The 21,654-nt window shown below is 39.2% G+C and overlaps 1 protein-coding gene across 1 annotated transcript in view; it reads left to right on the top strand.

The window, feature by feature from the left end:
• Window positions 1–21,654, top strand: part of LOC309628501 (tripartite motif-containing protein 75-like) — a gene marked incomplete at its 5' end in the record, with an annotated part of 418,183 nt that overhangs the window by 78,769 nt on the left and 317,760 nt on the right. The gene's annotated exons all lie outside the window — the stretch shown is intronic.

The following is a 21,654-nucleotide window of genomic DNA, read 5'->3' as shown; positions in this document are numbered from 1 at the left end:
ATGTCTATGGCTGCTTGCTCAATACAACATCAGGACTGAATGATTGCAAGAGAGACCATGTGGCCTGCAAAGCTTAAAATATTTACTCTCTGGCCCTTTACGGATAGAGTTTACTCACCCCTGCATCACAGCAACAAATATCCTATAGTACTTTCCTATTGCTCCCAACACTTGCAGGACATTTAGATAGCTATTTAATAGGAGCCAATGATTTCAGTAACTTTGAGGACATGGAAATCTTTATCCCTAAATTGCACATAACCCAAATTAGGTCCAGATTTTTCCTTACTTTCTCTTCTTGCTTAATACTGTGTTGATGTCTGTATAGTCTTCTCCTCAAAAAAATTAAAGCTTACAAGCGGTGTTTACATTTGGCAGAAATAAAAGCTTTCTACAGCCAGCAGCAGAAGGTCTGCACTGAGATAATTTGTAATGGTACAGCGGGACCAGACTCCCGGGGATCTGACGACATTGTCTGCAAGGGACAGATGTTTTTTTAATAGTTACTGGGTTTCAAACTCCTTATGCTCTATGTCTAGATGGTTAAAATTAAACATTTTACATGGATTTAAAAGCTTAATGTTCATTGAGAAGGAAGTTCTGTGCTGATAATAGAAATAGTCAAGAAAGTTTCTTGTTTTACTTAAAGAGATTTCCTGAGCTATTAAAACACATTGTACCACTTCACCTTTGACTCCATAAAGTTTACTAACAGCTCAGTGAAAAGGAAATACACAAAACAAATACCCATACAGAAATGTTTACCTTCATTAGAAGTTAAATAAATCCAACTTAAAACAGTGATAAAATACCATTTTTCGTACATTAAATTACAAAGAAAAAGATGACACTTTCTAATATTCACCATTGGGTAATGACATAATAAATGTTGATACTGTTTTGTGAGACAAACTTTATTTTTTGACACTTAAAGTCTTTCCAAAAATAAATTTCTTCCAAAATAATTCACTTGAACATTGCAGGTTTTGGTGCACTATAAGAAATACCAAATATTGAACAACAAGGGGTCAATTCACATTGTAAACTAAATCCCATCTTGGATACATGGTTGTTATCTAAAGCACGAATTTAACATGCCACTCCTGTTTAAAATCCTTTGAAGATTCCCCGGAATCTGCTGAGCAAAATCCAGTCTCTTTCTAGAGGCATTAAAGTCTTTGTCATCTTGGCCTGGACCTTTCCCCCTCTTATTTCCTGCCATTCTACCTGCATAGTAAATCCTCTCCCGCCCTCACCCGCTGAAACTCATCCCTCCAGAAACTGGCCCCCAGTCTCTTCTGTAACATTGATTTTCTTCCCTCTTTCCTGGATCATTTGCAAATGCTTTACTTTCTCCCATCTCAAAAATTCTCTCTGGATCTCAGATACCCTCCAGCTACCATCCTATTCCTCTCCTTTTCTTTAAAACAAATTTTTTTTGAAAGAGTTGCCTAGGGAATTCCCTGGTGGTCCAGTGGTTAGAACTCCGTACTTTCACTGCCATGGGCCCGGGCTCAATCCCTGGTCAGGGAACTAAGATCCCATAAGCGGTGTGGCTTGACCAAAAAAACCCCAAAAAACAACAAAAAAAACACAAAGAGTTGCCTATATTTTATTGATGATTTGTCTCCAATTTCTCTCTTTTTTTCTCTTTTTAAAATTTGTTTGACTCTTTATTATGGAAAATTTAAAAAGAAACAGAGAATTGTGAAATGAACACCTGTATACCCATCATCCAGCTTCTACCAGATTATCTCAAAGCCAATAGCAATAACAGGTATATGAGCATATTCTAAACAGCCTTTCAGGCTTACCATCCCACCAACTGCTCTTTTCAAAGTCAACAATGACCTTCACCTTAGTTACTTTGTGCAGTAAAATACACACAAACATATATTGTTCTGAAAACAAAGCAATAGCTTGGATTGAAAAATATACATATTTATTAAAAATGGAAAACACAGGAAAAAAAAAATCAACAAATTCTACCACTTAGAGGTAATCACTACTGACATTTTAGTGAATTTAATCCCAGATTTTATGTTCTGCAAATTAATATGTATTTTTAAAAATAAGATTATACTTTTAAACAATCTTTTATTTTTAATGGATTATGATGTGCCTTTTGTGTTCAATAAATTATAGGTCTAGATAATTTTTTAAGCTCTATAGCAGTCTGTCATTGTTATGTTTGTTTGTTTTTTGGCCACACCGCGTGGCATGTGGGATCTTAGTTCCCCTTCCAGGGATGGAACCCACACCCCCTGAATTGGAAGCACTGAGTCCCAACCACTGGACTGCCAGGGAAGTCCCCATTTTTACGTTTTATAATTTATTCAAATAACTCTCTGTATTAGTACATTTTATATTCCAATTTTAACTCTCACATACAGTATTTTAATGATCATCCTTATAAAGCATTTTTGTGCACATGTGCTGTATTTCTTCAGGATAAATTCCCAGAAGTGGAATTTTGAGTAGTACATGTTTATAAAGCTACAAAGCAATGCTTTTTCAAAAGTATAAGCATTTAATCTGTAGGGTGCTAGCTGCAAAAGAAGTGTTCTTACTGGTAACAGGAGGTCATGGGGGGATACAAAGAAGGATTGAGAAAATGCAGTGCTTCTCCACATCTTCTGCCATGTACCAAGAAGACTCTATGGTCAATGGTTGATGGGCCTGAGTTAGAAGTTTCGCCAAATCCCATATGCCTCTAATAGAGCAGAATAAACTTCATCTATAAGCAGCTTCAGATTCTCCAACTGACAACTTTTCAGGTCATGAAATCTTCCTGGCTCTTTGCTGAGGATGTATACTTGACTAATGGGAATGGAACATCAGAAACAAAACTGAGAATGAGCTAGTTTAGGAAACAGATTTTCAGTTCCATATTTCACTTTCAAATTAATCTCATTAGTCATAATTTGTTTTACTTGTGGGGTCTTAAGAATACAGTCAAGTTTAAAAAATGGCTAAAGAAGATTTGAGAAAATATCAACAGTACCTCCAAAGAAAATCCCTAGACTTTAATACCACAAAAGTAAAATAGAAACAAAGACCAAAAGACTTGTCACCAGAAGACATTCTCCAAAGAGCCTTTGAAATATAACAAGTTACCTGTTGAAGCCATCTAAGGAACTTTTCTTTGGGGAAGGAAAAACTAATTTTACTCAGGAAGAGGAAGCTGGATCTCAGTGCCAAGATCTAAGGTAAATGTGTTTTATATTTAAAAATACTAAAAGGAAGACAGACTCTTACATTTCTGAGGAAATAAAGAGTTGTCACAGAGCCTGTTCATCCCTCTAACTTAAATTCTCAAATGGCCTTCAAGTCTGAAATTGTGGAAAAGAACCTTAACACTGCCTTGTGTCTGACCCTCTAAGAAGTAGAGCCTAGTAAGGGAACATTTGCCCAGGGTTTACACAGATAGTCATTTCCATCTGCTTTCAGAGAAACCTCTTGAAATGAAGAATGTCAAACCAGCCTGGGCCATTGATTAGTGTAGTTTGAATGATAATAGTAACTTTAAAAAAATCAGTCACCAGTAAATTACTGTTCTACTCTCATCACTGTCATTTCCAATACCTAAGTAACATTTTACAAGTGGGACAGCCTACATGTTTTTTTGTAAATCACATTTTAGTGTAAGGGAGGTAAGAATTGGTGGGACTGGATTCTCTGTCTCCCAGTGTGCTTTGATTTTGAAATAATTCCTTTAATTCAGGATATAATGTGAGTTTCAATTTCTTGGGATAGATGGATTTTGGATTCAGTCTGGAGTTTAGATAAGATGTTCAGTGAATCTTGAGTGCTCAGTTTATGCGAGCTGAGGAGTTGGTCTGATCCCCTAAAAAATGCTTTTTGTGGGGAGTGGTGAGGAGTTTCCTAGATTAGATATTATCAGGACCCAGCCAACCTTAGGATTCTCCTAGTCAATATACTGACTTCATGGTTGGGTGGGAAAACGAATGGCCGTGGTGGTAAATGCTGGGTTACAGTGGAGCGGTTCTTGTATCATTGAAACTTTCTGATGGACCTAATGAGACCCAAGCCATAACTTTTCATAGAATTATAGGGCTGATAGGTACTTTAGAAGTATTAATCTTCTTTTCACCCAGTGGAAGAATTTATTTTGCAATATCCTAGAGAGATTGTTACCAAACTTGGGTTTGGCTACTTACTGCTCAGAAAACCAATACTTGAGAGACACGTGTTGGTTGGAAAGGAAAGCCTGCTTTATTCAGGAGGAGAGGAGGAGAAGGTGGACTCATCTCCAAAAACTAACTCTGAAGATTCTGCTCAACCATGAAAGTTTTTAAAGGGGGAATCATGGGGGTGGGGGAGGGGAGGATGAGAGTCTTCATTATTTTTTACTGTGTACAGACTTTCCCCTGATTGGTTGGTGGTGAGGTAACAGGGTGCTGCTCCAGAAATCTTGTGCTCAGCCTGATGTTACCATCCTCCATCTAGCTGGGAGTCTTAGTTCCTACAGAAGAACTCAAATATATTGTTATGTATATTCCTTCAGGATGAACCAGGACCCTGCCCCAAGGCTGCACTAGTGTTTCTTGGCTGCTTCTCCCTTGTCTCTGCGTCCCCTCCCTTCCCTGAGGAGCAACTGCTTGAATCAGCCCTTTGGGACTCAGGGAAGGTCAAGGAGGCTGAATGAAACCTATTTCTTACAAACAAGAAACAGGGGACATAGAAAGGATTTGTACCTGGGAGGACCCAGCAGGGTCCTGCTCCAACTCAAGATGGTTATCCTCGACTCTTCTAATGAGAAACTTATTTATTTCATCATGAAGAATCCCATTGAACAGATTTACATTTTTTAAATGTATTTTTAATTACAAAATTTTAATAAAAATTTTCTAAGATGATAATGAGTTATATCTTTCTGAAATATCTAGCCAGTGTTTCTAGTTTTGAACTTTGTGGTGTTCTAGAATAAATCTAGTTCCTTTAAAAAAATTTTTTTGATTAAAAATATCTTTCAATATTTGGAGAAAAACTCTTGCCTCTCCCTGAGCCTTTCTCTATTTTGCTCAAGAAACCTTTATATAACATGATCTCCTTATGTTGTCCTTTGCCATTCTGAGGGGCCCTAGTTTATTCCTGTACCTTTTAAATGTAATTTTGATGCTGAAAACTCAGCCTCTGTGCACTAGTGCTGAATCAAAACTTGAAGATAGTTTCGGGTGAAGTAGAAAAGAATAGTTTCATTGCTTTGCCAGGTAAAGGGGGACACAGCAGGTTCAACCCCTCAAAAACTGTGTGTCCCAACCTGGGGGGATTTGGTGAGGAGTTTTATAGCAGTGGTTCAAGGGAAGTGTTGTTGATAAGGATCAGGGTGTGTACGGGGCCTGCATTCCTTTAATCTGGCCTCAGGTGGTCTCCTGATAAGCTTGTGTGGTTCTAGAGGTTATCAAACTATGACCTTTTCTCTGGAATGAAGAACGCTTCATCAAGTAGTTCATCTTCCATTTGTTGGGGGGTCTTAGTTGTGCAGAAGAGCTCGAAGATATTGTTATGTGTACCCCTGGAGGTGGAACCAGGACCCTGCCCCAAGTCTGCACTATTGTTTATTGACTGCTTCTCCCTTGTTTCTGCATTCCCTCCCTTCCCTGATTATCAGCTGTTTGAATCTGCCCTTTGGAATTCAGGGAATGTCATGGAGGCTGAAGGCTATTCCCTACAAACAAGAAATGGGGGACACAGCAAGGCTTCCATGCCCAGGAGCCCCACAGGATCCTGCTCGGTTTCAATGTCAAAACCAGAAAACAAGGCTTTTACAGTAGCTAGGAACTCATTCAGGATCATATCGTTAAAAAACAGAATTCAACTAAGTAAATTTTAAAGATCTTATTGGTTTTATTCTGCGATTCATGAATTGGGCATCTTTCAAGCTAGCTGAGAGAAAGGTGTTCCAAAGAGCTGTATAAGGTAAGAGAAGTTATAGGCAGAAGGGAGCAGAAACAAGGAAGTTACACTAGGCAGAAAGCAGATTGGCTATTGCAAAGTTACTTTCTTTATAGGGAATGACAAGGGTCTATCAAGCAGACTACCTATTAGTCTGATATGGGATTCCTGATTAACTGGTTTAAGATTCCATTTCTGTGAGAGCTAAAACTATAAGTTTCAGTTTGGTGATGTGGGGCTTAGTATAAGTGACTTCATGTTGGGCCTGTTGTATTGCCTTTAATAATATTAAATATTTGTTGCTGTCATATATGTGTGTCTGTGTATGCTACAGATATATTTATTAGTAGTTGATCTAATAGAGCCAAGTACTGATTTTTATCCTGCTAATTTCACTAAGTTGTAGGGGAACTGAATTTGCCACCCTAAAATATGTCTCTTTGGCATATTAATTATTTTAAGCTTGTTATTTTCTGAGAGAGGGCAGAGATGGGAAGGGCTCTGAGAACAAAGTAGGAGTTGCCCTTTTGTAAGAAACATTTACATTTGTAAAGGAAATCTCCATTTGTAAGGGTGCCTCCCTCTCTATACCAGGAAGAGGAGAAGGATCAAATCTCTAGAAACTCTTATGAAAAGAGAAGGCGATGACTTAAATCTGCATCACAATCACCCTTGTTTACTGTGACTTTTCTGGTAACTTCCCATAACTGACTTTCTTTACCCAACATCCTCTTTTGTCTTTAGCTGAAGATGGTATTGAAAGTGAGGGCTTTGGCCATTTTGGTGAGTTACTCAATTTTCCTGGGTATTTACCATGTATACATGTTATTAAACTTTTGTTTGATATTTCTCCTGTTCAATTTGTCTCGTATCAGTTTAATTCTTAGACCAGTCAGAAGAACCTAGAAAGGTAGAGGAAAATTTCTTCCTCCACAGCAAAGTAAATGTCTCTGCTTTTCCTGTCTGGCATTGTAAGCAGATAAGTTAGGGGGTGCCAGGAGAAAGAGAACCAGGAATGGCTTTCTTGACATAGAGAAGCCATTTTGACCTAAAGCATTTTGTGATCTAAGCGTGGCTGCAATGCTTGCCCTTGAACAGGTGTCAGTAATTAATGATCTTAAGGGAACAAAGGAATGCAGGAATGGAGAAAAGGCAGTCAAATAATAGTGCAGTGATAAAGCAGAGTCCTAGTTTCCCCTTAAGGGATATACGTAATAATATACCTTTGAGTTCTGTAGGAACTAAGGCTCCCACCCAAGTGAGAATGGAATGATGATATTGACCCTCCTGACTTCAGTCAACTAAAGCTTGGACTCTGTTGACCTTTGCCCCAATTCTATGCAGAATTCTCCTCTGCTGAAGCCCCTCCATGAATATGCATGTACCCTTAGCTTAAAACTTCCCCAATTTTGCAGTCCAGGGAGACACTGCTTTGGGAAAGATCCCCGGTGTTCTCCTTACTTGCTGCAAGTAATAATAAATCCTTCCTTCTCTCAGTCTTTGGCTTGGTTGTGTCTATTGGCTCAACATCCACCAAGAGGTGAACCCAGTTTTGGGGTAACAGCAAGAGGCAAAGATGCAGTTGATTTTTAAAAGTTCACTTTTTCTGATTAGATAACACATGTGGTAAATATTCAAGTATTATAGAAATGTTGATTTAGAATGTGAACTTGTCTGTAATCTCTCTCCTCCACATAACAATGTAAACAACTGGTAAATACAACATTACAGATGTGTTCTCCTATGTATTTATATTTAGTAGCACATATAGGAAGAGGACTCATTAAGAGTTTGGGCTTTGAAGTCTGGTGGTCTTAAATTCTGACTCTACCATTCACTAGCTGATGCTCTGTTTCCTCATTTCTAAAGGGATGATAATAATATACCTACCTTATCAAGGTGTTGGGAATAGTCAATGAAATGACACATAAGACGCTCTGTACACATGGCTTACATTAAGTTTTCATTTAAAGTTAGCCACTTTTTATGCTTATGTAATATGTATGATGTATTGTCGATGAAAATTCAATTAACAATCAAGATAAGAAGAACAAAAAAAGAGAATTTTATTTGAGCCGAGCTAAGGATTATAACCTGGGAGACAGACTCTCAGAAGCTCTGAGGACGCTTCCATTGGTCAAGAGTTAGAAATGCAGTTTTATACATTTTTGAGACAAAGAATTATGTATCAAACTGACAGGTTAACATTATACATAAAGTTCATCAGAGATGTTCTGTTCAGGTATGCATGTATAGAGCGAGATTTTAGGTCAATGCAACCCCTTGTATAAGATGAGAAAGAAACAATAATCTTATAATTACAATGCTGGTGTCAGAATGTTGCAGGAAGAGGGACCCCTTCCAGGGCCTGAGAGTGGGCTCTTGTCTAACACTCAGAAATGAGTTGTCCGAGGAGACACACTTGCTGACAAAGCAAGAGACTTTATTGGGAAGGGGCGCCCGGGCGGACAGCAGCAGGGTGAGGGAGCCCAGGAGAACTGCTCTGTCATGTGGCTCGCAGTCTCAAGTTTTATGGTACTGGGGTTAGTTTCCAGGTTGTCTCTGGCCCATCATCTTCCTTGGCCCGTATTTGGTCTGACTCATGGTCCTTTCTGGTGGCGCGCTCATCTCTCAGCCAAGGTGGATTCCAGTGTGAGGGTTTCTGGGAGGTTGGCAGGACGTATCATCTCCTCCCTCCTCCTTTTGGCCCCTCCCGGATTCTTCTGGGTGAGTTTTACAAGGCATACTACCGGCTGCCGTGTCCTCCCTCCTTTCAGGCCCTCCCAAATTCTCTCAGTTTTTGGAGGCAGCACCGTGTTCCCTGTCCGGACCTCTTATCACGAGACAGCTCATGCAAGTGGTTATCGTCATGCCTGGCCAAGGCGGGTGGGTTCAGTCCACAGTTCCCTAAGGAGAAGACAGGGACCATTTTTCTCAAAGTTGCTTACACCCTTCTGCCTTGAGGAGGTCTGGTTAATATACATGCAGGTGCACATGGCACACTGGGAAAGGCCTACCACAAAGCAGGGCATGTGGAGGCCTGTTGTGTGTGTTTTAATTCTGACTTTGATTTTTCTGCCGTAGAGAAATTCGTGATTTTTCCTCATCAATATCAATGTGATAGATATGAGAATTACAGAGAATTTTATTTTTTCCTATTTAATCATATCCACCTTGAAATTCTTTTCATATTACAAGTATTCCCCACTTTTTGAAAGTTTGCTTTATGTCACTTAGCTTTTACAAAAGACCTACATTAGCAGCTGTTTTGCTAACCAAAAGAAATCTGAAGAGGATTTTTGCTTTTATGAAAAAAGGAGAAAAGTGACAATAGCGGTCAGCACTTGTTCAGCAGTGAGACTTTCCGGGGCAGCAAGCACCCTCAGCAGTGGGAGTGACACCACCAAGCTCCTCCCCCGGAAATGCACTCAGCATCTCAGCGACAAGCTGCCATAGCTTTGAACTGTGTCTGTGCTTTAACTTGATTTATTTTGTGCACGCATTAGCAAGATGTGTCCTAAGGTAATTGCTTCTTCACTTTACTCCATTTTGGCTTATGACAAGTTTCATAGGAATGCTCTACTTTCAGATAGCAGGGGAAACTATATTATATATCCAAATAATATACTATATATATATTAATAGTGTAGGCGTTCAGAAGAGAATTCCCAAAATGTGCCACTTTTGCGTGAGGATTATTTTGAGCTAAAGGCAATGAGACCCTTCATGTTCAAGAGAAACTACTGCCCTTCCCTCAACTACCTAGAAGAAATTAAATTGGGGACTTTTCCCAGGAGAAAGTTATTTGGGAGATACATTTTATCTAAGAGGCCCCGTGTATATGGCAGGGAAAACATCTAACAACCCAACATCTGCTCTCCTTATCGTCCTGTGAATGACCCTCCTGCCCTTAGAAGCCCCAGGCCCCCATCCCATTCCTTAGCTCAGGATGGCATATATGTCTCATTTTACCTTTCTGTTTCAAAACCTCTCTTGTATGTGAGTTTCCCATATGGATGAAAATAAATTTGATTTTCTCCTGTTAATCTGTCTCTTGTTAATTTAATTCTTAGACCAGCCAGAAGAACCTAGAATGGTAGAGGAAAGTTTTCTTCCTCCTCAACAATTATAATTAGCAATTTCTATCACATTCTTTTAATGGTTGCACAATGTTGACGGTAATACTATAATACTGTATACATGTATCTCACTTTATAAACAAAGCTTATCCAGTGGGCATTAACTGTAGTCCCAGTGGTATGTGGAAGGTTGTGTATAGCAGCTCGTAAGAGCTTATTGTCACATCTCTTCCTAACTCTGTGCCCAGCTGACATCATGTTGGTAGCTTGAAACCAGCCATGGTAGGGGTACGTATACCATGGAAATTGGCAAATACTGCATGAGGATCACCTTCCTTTTCCCCACCTTCACCTCCACCCACCCATTTACAAGTACACCCCTGTGTTGTTCTCAGTTTTTTTTTAAATTAATTAATTAATTTATTTATTTATGGCTGTGTTGGATCTTCGTGTCTGTGCGCGGGCTTTCTCTAGTTGTGGCAAGCGGGGGCCACTCTTCATCGCGGTGCGCGGGCCTCTCACTATCGCGGCCTCTCTTGTTGCGGAGCACAGGCTCCAGACGCGCAGGCTCAGTAGTTGTGGCTCACGGGCCCAGTTGCTCCGCCGCCTGTGGGATCTTCCCAGACCAGGGCTCGAACCCGTATCCCCTGCATTGGCAGGCAGATTCTCAACCACTGCGCCACCAGGGAAGCCCCTCAACTTTTTGTTATAACATATAATTAACATATATATTTGCACACTGGTCAGGGTATTTCCAAAGAAATATCCTTAAAAAAAAAAAAAAAGGAAGAAAGAAAAAATCTCCACCCCAAAACAAAACAACAAATACCCCGTGTAAAATGTTTTTAATTTATTCCTGCCGGTAGTTACTTCCTTCCTCGCACCAGGTAATGAATCAGAAACTGAAGGAAAGTGGCTTGACCTCTTTTTAGGACCTCCTTCCTCTCTTCTGCTGGATCCCACTGATGCTATTCCTTGTTTCAAGGAATTAGGGTAGCTTGGCATTAATATTGTCATTACTTTCAATTAATGTAATGTTCACAGAAAGGCTTGATTCAGATCTTCGGCCTTTAGAAATAACTATTAGATGTTCACTGGGGAGAAAAAAAAAGATGGTGTTCCAGACATATTTCCCTTCAGTTTTTTCCTTCTTTAAGTGGATGGGTCATGGAGGGGAGGTGAAAGGAGATGCAAATTTGTACCCTTACTAAATTCTGCCCCCATTCTTATTACAATGAGAAAGTTGCTAATCGCATCACAAAACAAACTTCTTTTGCTTTAGTCTCTGAACACAAAGTGGGCTTGTAAAACGCAGATTCGTTCTTAAAGGTACAAAGAGATATACAATGGAGAAGATCTGTCAAGGAAACATCAGGCGGGCTAATCAAAGATGAACAAAGAAGAAAGTAAGCTAATCCCCTGAGGTCACTGCTGTCACCACCTCCCTGCCCTCCACCCCATGCAGGAAGGCATTGTAAAAGCAGCATAGAATGGAATGAAATGGCTGGTTTGTGCTCAATGGTTTTGTGCTATTCATACTTACCCTACTTATTTTGAAAAACTCAGATAATTCACTTGACAGTTTTAGATAGAGTTGTCACTTAGGGGTAAAAAGGAGGAAGAAGAAAAGCCTAGGATCTAGGATCTGGAGTAAGTCTGGCTGAGCAGCCTGAAAGGAACGGGGACCAGGATAGAAAAGAATATGTTGAAACCTCATTTGCATATCAGGGCTGCACAGTACATTGACTTAGTTCCAACCTAAAGTACACAGTGCAGTTTTAATAAGAACACAGTTATATAGTTAGTTTATAACAAAATTCCAAATTAAAATCTTCACGTTTTAGAGAACAAAAATATGAAAGCGACCATGAGTACACAGAGTCTTATTTTAAGTGAACATGAGAGCAGCTAGAGGGGGAAATAGAAAGAAGAGAAACGAGTAATTTCATTGTATTTCGTAACATCATAGGATACTTCCTCAAGGGCATCGCAGACCTTTACGTGAGAAGTTAAGACCTCCCTGTTTTCCTCCTGTTTTTATATTGAGATTAATGTGATTTTTGTTCTCATAAAGCGAAAACAGATTTTGCTAAAAAGTTATGTTCTCTGCTTCTAATTGCTTGGAGAGCAAAATAGTTGAAGTCAGAGTGTGTTTACTCTGGACTGAGGTGAGTACAGAATTGTGAAAAAGGTTGAAGAAGTTAGAAAATTGCTGAGCACTAAAATTGTATTCTTCTCCAGGCAATGCTAATGAGGACTTGGCTATACATAGATTTTGAGGAAACCAACGTGGACCTGAAATGCTACTTACAACGTGAAAAAAAGTTGACTTTAACCGAACCATTTTTTGTTTGCACTTGTGACGTTTCAGACTTACCTTTTGTTTCCAGCCCATGAAGTCTCATCCCTGTGATCCTTTAGCAAGCTGAGTGACCTCCAACAAAACTCAGTCACAGGTGGCGTTTAAATAAGCAGGAGAACTTTTATAGGGCTGTCGTTTTTTGACTGTAGTTATCTATTATCAGCATTTATTACTCCTGTAAATAAATATAGACGGTGCTTTGGCCATGGCTTGAGTGGGTGAGATTTTCTAATATCTCTCCAGGTAGATGCTGGGATCAGGGCAATCCTTAGCAAATCAAAGCTGGTAAAAGCAGAGGGATGCCGAAAATATTTGTAAGATATCAACTACAAGTTTTCTTCATCAGTTTGTGACAGTGACAATTCCTGAATGATTCTCCTGTGTACATGGAGAATAAACCAAGTCCTGTGTGGTTACAGGAATAGAATGGTTACACCATGTAACTAGTATAATTCTTTTAAGTAGGGACTGCTTCCTCTGTTTCCTGGCTAGTGTGTATTTCAGGTACTTTTTTTGGGGTTTTCTTCTACACCCTTTTGGCATAGTTTTCTTTGACTTTAAGGTGTGCTTATTTTGAATGTGAATAACAGTTAGCATCTATGATGATAAAGATACTGCAAGAAGGCATGAAACGGCCAAAGTAAACAGAGCTGTGGCCATCTCTAGTGGACTAATCACAGCTCTAATGAAATCATAGTCTTGTAGTTTTAGGCTGAGAAGTTTGCCAATGAGTTAAAAATGCACAATTGCTCCTTTTTCTTCCTGTCATATAACCGACGATATTGTTGTCCTGATACACACACACACACACACACACACACACACAGAGTCCTGAGCACCGTAGTCGTTTGAATAGTCCTCCCTTGTTCCAAATAAAGGGAAGTTTTCCAGCTTTCCATCAGCTGTTCTGCCTGCTTTTCATGCTGACTAAACAGGATTGAATGTGGCTGGTGTTAGTATTGGTGGTCAGGGCTGTTGGCTTGCATGTTTTTTTTCCATTATGCTTCCCAGCTGCTTTCATATTTCCAAGATCTTCGGAGCAATATCACTTCACAAAAAATAAAATAAAATCTTTCCTCGCTGCTCATGATGTGTGGGAACGGGAAAAGGAGTTTAAATTCTCTGGCATTTGAGTGATCCTAGAGGTCCTTTTATGTGTCTACTATGTATAAAAAGTTTATGGCATTTCATTGGAACAATGAAGAAATAGTTCTAAAGAAGAATTCCATTTTTCTGTTTTTTGTTGTATAGAATTAATAAAGAATTTAACTAACACAAACAAAACTGCCCTGAAAACAATTTAAACCGTGGGCATAGAAACACTATCAAGCTATTTCATAGGATGGATACTGATCAAGGCTACCCTTTCCTGATCTTTTCCTGTGGGCCAGTCACTGAGTTTTATATACACGACAATCTTTGCACTTCCCAACAGGCGTGGGAATTGGCTATGAATTATGATCTTCATCTTCCTCATGAAGAAAAAAGACAGGGTGGGAGAGATGCAATAACTTGTCCATAGCCTTAAAGACAGTAGGTATGTAATAATTTACTTATTTATAAAATATAAAAATAAAAATAATAAAACTAATCTTAAGCAATAAAATACTATTAAAAAGGTGGGTTTGAGAGTGTGAAACATTCTGGAGAGGAATGTATTTTCCTGGAAGGGAACAGCAGTCATTCTCAGGGGCCTCTTGCACAGCCTCACATTTGGGCAGACAGATGCTTTTATAAAAGAAGTGTTTGGATCTTTAGTTCATGGCTCGAGTAATGTCTTTCTCTGGTCAGAAATTAGACCCTTAAATGCATAATGTTCTTTCCTGTGTTCTCAGGTTTTGAGTGGACAATTTGGGGTGTCACATACATTAATTAGTGTATGATCTTCTGGACTCTGCTGGAATCCATTTTAACTCTGAAGCCAGTTCTTCTGAAAAGCAGCATTTCCTCTTTTGAAAATATTTAACCTAATTTTAATTTAAATTGGGAGATTTTACCTTTTAGTCACTTTATGTGCCTTTACTATTTCTCCTCCCTCCCCCCCAGACCTGACCCTGACAGGTTTACTCATCTGTTGAACTACAGTACACATCTCCCTACCTGAGGCTCACTTTTGGGAAACAAAATCTTTCAGTCAATATGTTATGGAGATTTTCTGGCCTGTACAAATACTGGGACATTGTATATTTTTAAGCTAGAGCACTACTTATTTTTCTGAATGTGCTTTGAACTTGTGTACGAATGTTTGCTAAGGGATGAATTGAATCCTCCAAGAGCTTAAAGCAGCCTCTGTATGTGCAGTGGCTACAAGATATTAAGGCATCTACCATGAGGAGGAAAAAAGTGACTAGAAAATGGTCAGCAGTGCTAGGACACACTGGAATTCAGGAATTATGGTTTATTTGTTTCTATGTTCCCTGAACACAGAACTCTTCCTGCCTGATGTTAGCATGTGCTTGTTTACTTTTTAATTGAATAAATGAAAGTAAAAGATTTTTCGAGTAGCAAACCAGGAAATACTTTGACAATAAATTTCCTGATTAAGTTATATGTTGGTACATATTGCCATTACTTTATTATTAATACACATTTTTTATTTTTTAAAAAGCTACTGAACAGCCAAATACAAGGTAGAATGTAATATCTTAATTTTTATTCTCTCCAAGTGCATTTTATATAAATAATGTGAAGTTTTCCCCCTTTCTGAGCCATAATACGATTCCACATCACATATGAAATTTCTTGTCCCTCACATTAAGGCCTTTCAAGATTAAATAGTGAAGTGACAGTGTAGTTGAGCATATAGTAGCCTGAAATGGTAGGTAAAATAGCTAATCTTGATCTTATTAAAATGATTAATTTGTTGCTATTAGAAAAATTTTAACTACTTTATGCCTCAAAATCATCACAAAAATGTCTTTGGAATTACTCTGTCATTACCATATATGATGGTGATAACCACATTTTAATAGATCTTTCCTTTGTATTTTTAAAAACATTTAATTTTCAGTTTCACGCTATACATATGGTTGATTTTTAAAATGACAGGCTTTTGCAAGGTGAGCTGCAGCTAGGGTTAGAGACTTCAGTGCATGTGTGTTTTCATTTGTTACAACTCCATGCTCTTATTTTCATTAGCTATTTGGCATTTATATTTCAGGAACTGTTGATTTTAGCTATCAGGTTATCAGTTATAGAATTTGAGTTTGTATCTTTTTTTTTTTTTTTTTTGCTCGTAAGTCCTCACAAATCTAGTTTAAAACAGTCATTTTGCAGATAGGAACAAAAGCACGGTGGTTTATTTGATAAATTATCAAAGCCTGGAAATTAAAAAGAAATTAAAGATATTTAAATTAAAAACAGTAGATCCATTAGTAAGCTTTGTGATATTAATATAATCTAGTAACATTTATTGTGAACCCCCTGACCCTGACAGAAACTCATTTTTTATTATTATTATTTTTGTTTTATTTATTTATTTATTCTTTTTTTTGTTGACAGTCATTTTATACTGAAGTTAAAATAGAATGGATTCCTAGGTTCAGATAAATCCAGTTCTCAATGATATTTTATTCAGATTATACTCATCATGCTTTCAAAGAAGAAATAAATCACAGTTCTTCCATCAAAGTCAAATAAGTGAATGAATATTTTACCACCAAGTTCACTATTTGATATATTCCTTTAAGACAAGACCCAAAGCAATACACAGAAGCCTCAATAAATTTACTAGTCAATTTACTGCCCGTCTCTGTAGATGCTTTAAACAGTCTTTCCTAAATTACTGAGGAAAAATGTGGAGTCTATTGACCAAATTCCCAAACCTTCTGCCACTCATTTAAGAGACACTAAAACAATGATATGAGGTTTATTTAACCATTGTTCCCTGCCACCATCAATAACTAAGAAAGATAAGTAAACATTGATAAGACATCAGAGGGCCTTTTACAAGTGTCTGAGTTCTTGGAAAAGCTTCAGGACCAATAGAAGAGAAAGAAAACTCTTCTCCTCCTCCCCCTCCCCTTCTTCCCTCGTCTCCACTCCTCCCTCTCTCCCTCCTCCTCCTTGATATCCACGAGTACACCTGTTTTTCAGGTGGATGAGGGGCTTGGTTTCTTTAGATGCACTTCCAATTCAAGAGATCAAACAATGTGAGGTCCCTTTGCTAACCTTGGCGCAGGGTAATGACAGACAGATATTGCAATAGGCTCAAGTCGGCCTTCACACACTGGCTGGTTACCCACACGTGAGCCTGGCAGACGTTTCCCCATCTGAGTCTCACACTGTCTGCCATCATGTTGCTGCTCTTTCATAGGATACAGATTCAGGTGTATTACAAGTTAAAACCCTGCCACGTGTGAATGGTAGCTTTACCTATCAGCAGGAAATTCAAATAGAATTTACCGGGGATTTATGCAAAACATAGGTCATTGGCATCTCTGAAAAAGTACCTTGAATGATGATTAGGCAAAGAGGGACGAAAGAACATTTCAGGCAGAAGGTGGGCACAGCCTAGGGAGTGCCAGGGACTTCAAGATGGTCAGGGGGCCAAGACCAGGAGGGAAGGTGAGCATGGTCTGAGATGGAGGAGGAGACTTCACAGGCACGGAGTTTGTAGGGCTTTGCTGGCTGACTCAAGGAGTTTTAGCTGTGTCATGAACATGGTGGAAAGATACTGAAGAGTTTTAAGGTGTGTCTGTTGTGGGTTAGAGGATGTCTCTGGGTGGCTGGGTTGACTGGAAGTAGGGTGAGTGCTGACAAAGTTTTGAGCAGATCACTCCGATTCCACGGTGGAGGACAATGGGAAGAGAGCCAGCGGTGCTGGGAGACGCCCTTCTGTGTCTGATGAGAAGTGAGTGTAGCTGGGACTCAGGTGGTGGTGCTACAGGCAGGAGGAGTGGATGCATTAGATCTCTAAGGTCCTGGGAGTTTCAAAAGTAGGTGAAAAGACAAAGGAAAGTCGTTTGATGAGTAATGGAAAAAATACTGAAGAGAAACTGGGAATGATTAGGATTTTTTTTTGGTATGTGGCATGAAGCCTAGTTTTTAATGTGAATTTTCTAATCTCTAATGCACAAGAGGCAAAATGTTATAATTCAATTTAGGAAACCTGGAAAATATATCTAACTCAAATCAGTTTCTATCCAACAACATATTATACTGAGAAATTAAGATGAATGTTCTTTTTAGACAGTTAATTTTAAATATCTATCATTAGGCCAAGGAAGATATATTGTTGTATTTGTAGCAATAGTTTAATTGGAATACTTAATCAGAATTACAGATCCTTTTTTTTGAATTCTTTTCTTACAGCGTGATACTATGATACAATTGGTGAAATTACTCTTATTTGACCCATAACATTAAGGAAAGTGCAAAGTTGAGAAGCCTGTATAAGTTGGTCTACAGGGAGCTGACATGTGTTCTCCATGCCGTCTAAGTTGTTTAGAGTTTTGTTAATTAAACCACAGTAAGAATAGCAGCAACAACAAAGTGACTTGTGCTTTTGGGGTTTTTTCCTAAGTGTAAAGAAATTTTTTCTTAATAAAAAAGTGTGTGCTGTGGCTGACACTTCATCACTCAGTTCCTGCATTGTGCCTTTAAGAAGGACTATCCTTTCTTTCTTCCTTCCTTCCTTCCTTCCTTTCCTTCCTTCCTTCCTTCCTTCCTTCCTTCCTTCCTTCTTTCTTTCTTTCTCTCTCTTCTTTCTTTCTTTCTTTTTCTTTCTTTCTCTCTCTCTCTCTCTCTCTCTCTTTCCTTCTCTCTTTCTTCCTCCCTCCCTCCCTCCCTTCCTTTCTTTCTTCTTTTTTTTTCTTTTTTCTGTTAAGACATGGAACTGATTCCAGGACTGTCAGGGAGACAATGAGCATCTTCTGTTTCTTTCTAGAAAACTCCAAGGTCATCCTCTCTTTTCCAGACTTTTATTTAAAATGCGTCTGTTGAAAACATAAGTTGTTTTATTATTTCTTCTTTTTTGTCTTTTTTTTTTTTTGGCTGCACCGTACAGCTTGTGGGATTTTAGTTCCCCGACCAGGGATCACACCTGGACCCTCGGCAGTGAGAGCGAAGAGCCCTAACCTCTGGACTGACAGGGAATTCCCTTTTCTGTCCTTTTGAAATGCACATATTTTCACCTCCCAGCCCCTCCCCTCTCCTCCCCTCTCCTCCCCTCTCCTCCCCTCTCCTCCCCGCCCCTCCCCTCTCCTCCTCGCCCCTCCCCTCTCCTCCCCTCTCCTCCCCGCGCCTCCCCTCTCCTCCCCACAGCCCTGCTTCTGGTCCGAGGACCTATAAGGCAATTTTGAGTCCTTTGCTCAAAAGGTGTTGGTTGACCCTCCATGGCTGCCACCTTAGGGACCTCTACAGTCAGGGCTCTGCTGCTTTTCATGTGAACCCTCAAGGAGCAATTCGAGTCTCCTCTGCCATGTATTAAGAGAGTTACTAATTCTTTCGAAGAACCTAGGTAATATTATGAGATATTCATTCAAGCAACACTTCCCACCCCCAAACATGCACAACTGCCTAAGATCCTAAAATCCTGCCTGGAATGTTTCCAAGGAACTGGGTGAGGGGGCACAGAAACCCCAAGATTAAACCTCTGAGGTTGAAATTTTCATCAATTCCCCTATAAATATAAATTTGTGGTCTGAGGTGTATGGATTTCTGTCCACACCTACAAATTTTTTATTTATGATTTTTGAGCCAATTTCTACCTCTCCTTTGGAAAATACCGTTTTCCTCACTGAAAGGTCATTTGAAATTTTCAGTGTGAGTAGGAAGGTTCTTCTTATTTCATTAATAATTTGACTACTTTACTAATTAAAGTCATTTAAAATTTTTAGTTTCTGAATTTAATTTCTTTTTAATTAAAAAAAATTTTTTATTAGAGTATGGTTGGTTTACATTGTCGTGTTCGTTTCTGTTGTACAATGAAGTGAATAAGCTATATGTATACATATATCCCGTCCCTCTTGGACCTTCCTCCAAGCCCCCGCATCCCACCCATTTAGGTCATCACAGAGCACCGAGCTGATCTCTCTGTGCTATACAGCAAGTTCCCACTCACTATCTGTTTTACACATGGTAGTGTATTTATGTCAAACCTAATCTCTCAATTCGTCCCACGCTCCCTTTCCCACACCATGTCCACATGTCCATTCTCTATGTCTGCATCTTTGTTCTTGCCCTGCAAATAGGTTCATCTATACCATTTTTCTAGATTCCACATATATGCGTTAATATACGATATTTGTTTTTCTCTTTCTGATTTACTTCACTCTGTATGATAGACTCTTAAGTCCATCCACATCTCTATGAATGACCCAGTTTTGTTCCTTTTTGTGGCTGAGTAATATTCCATTGTATATATGTACCACATCTTCTTTACCCATTCCTCTGTTGATGGACATCTAGGTTGATTCCATGTCCTGGCTATTGAAAATAGTGCTGCAGTGAATATTGGGGTACATGTGTCTTTTTGAAGTCTGGTTTTCTCAGTGTATATGCCCAGGAGCGGGATTGCTGGGTCATATGGTAGTTCTATTTGTAGTTTTTTAAGGAACCTCCATACTGTTCTCCATAGTGGCTGTATCAATTTACATTCCCACCAACAGTACAAGAGGGTTCCCTTTTCTCCACACCCTCTCCAGTGTTTATTGTTTGTAGATTTTTTGATGATGGCCATTCTGACCAGTGTGAGGCGATACCTCATTGTAGTTTTGATTTGCATTTCTCTAATAATTACTGATATTGAGCACCTTTTCATGTGCTTCTTGGGCATCTGTATGTCTTCTTTGGAGAAATGTCTATTTAGGTCTTCTGCCCGTTTTTGGATTGGGTTGTTTGTTTTTTTAATATTGAGCTGCATGAGCTGTTGATATATTTTGGAGATTAATCCCTTGTCCATTGCTTTGTTTGCAAATATTTTCTCCCATCCTGAGGGTTGTCTTTCCGTCTTGTTTATGGTTTCCTTGCTGTGAATTTAATTTTTTAAAGTCTTCTGCCATCTGGCCTCTAATTACTTGTCTTTCCTGAAGCTTTGTATGAGCAGTGACGAGCCCCCGCAAGCGTTCTCTTGCATCGATGTCTCAAGGCAGGAGAGACTCCACAGAACAGGACTTCCTAGATTTGGCAGCATGGCAGAGTCTCCTGGACTTTGCAAAACTACACATCCCTAGATTCCACTTTACACCTAACAAATCACACTTCTGGGGTGGGGCAGGGGTGAGGTTTGAGAGTCTGCATTCTTAAAATGCTTCCCTAGTGATTCCGATATAACCGTCCACTTATTCACAGATTGCCTTTGGGAGCCCTGTAAGCCTCCAGGGGCAGGCGGTAGTATTAATGTACTTAAACGTCCTCTATCTTTGGAAGTGGAAACCATTTTAGGATGTTGTTATGTGCAGAATTGTGTCCTCGTCCCCTCCCCACTGCATGCCCTGAAATTCATATGTCGAAATTCCAACCTCCAGAACCTCAGAATGTAACCTTATTTGGAGACAAGGTCTTTAAAGAAGTGATTAAGTTAACATGAGGCCATCAGAGGGATGCCCAAATTCAGTAGGACTGGTGTCCTTACAAGAAGAGGAAGAGACAACAGGGCACCAGGACACAGAGGGACCCCCCTGTGAAGAGGCAGCGATAGGGCAGCTACCTGCAAGCCACGAACAGAGGCCTGGAACAGATGCTTCCCTCACGACCCTCAGGAGAAGCCAACCCTGCCCACACCTGGACCTTAGACTTCTGGCCTCCAGAGCAGAGAAAAAACACATTTCTGTTGGTTAAAGCCACCCAGTCTGTGGTATTTTGTTATGGAAGCTCTAACAAACTAATAATATAGATGTTATATACTATAGGGAAAGGCCATATAACAGTGAAAAAATAGTTTTTAATTTTGGTGGCAGTCATGTTAATTAAAAATTTTTTAAAAATCTAGTATCAGGAATTAAATTCATTATTTTGGGTTCTCAGGTATTGAGTTATGATAGGATGGGATTAAACATTTTAAAAATGGAAGTCTGTCTATAATGAAGTTTTACCTTAAATCTGAGAAATTAAATGGAAAATCCACTTTTAATGATTGACCATAAAAGCTTAAGCAACAAATTGTGCTTTGATGAATTCAGATAGTCACATGTTGAAGGTATAACTATATCAAGTTACTAATAATCAGGCTCATTGCTTATAAGATTTAAAATGTATAGAGTGGTCTAATTGTTGATCCAGCTGAGCTGCAAGTCCATGCTGTAACTTTACAAATAGATAAAACAAAAGAAAGAACTCACTTTGCCAGCAGAT

Source organism: Balaenoptera borealis, assembly GCF_965194805.1.
Source record: "Balaenoptera borealis genome assembly, chromosome: 4".
Lineage (NCBI taxonomy): Eukaryota > Metazoa > Chordata > Mammalia > Artiodactyla > Balaenopteridae > Balaenoptera > Balaenoptera borealis.
The sequence above is the reverse complement of the archived record's forward strand: the minus strand, read 5'-3'. Positions and strand labels throughout refer to the sequence as shown.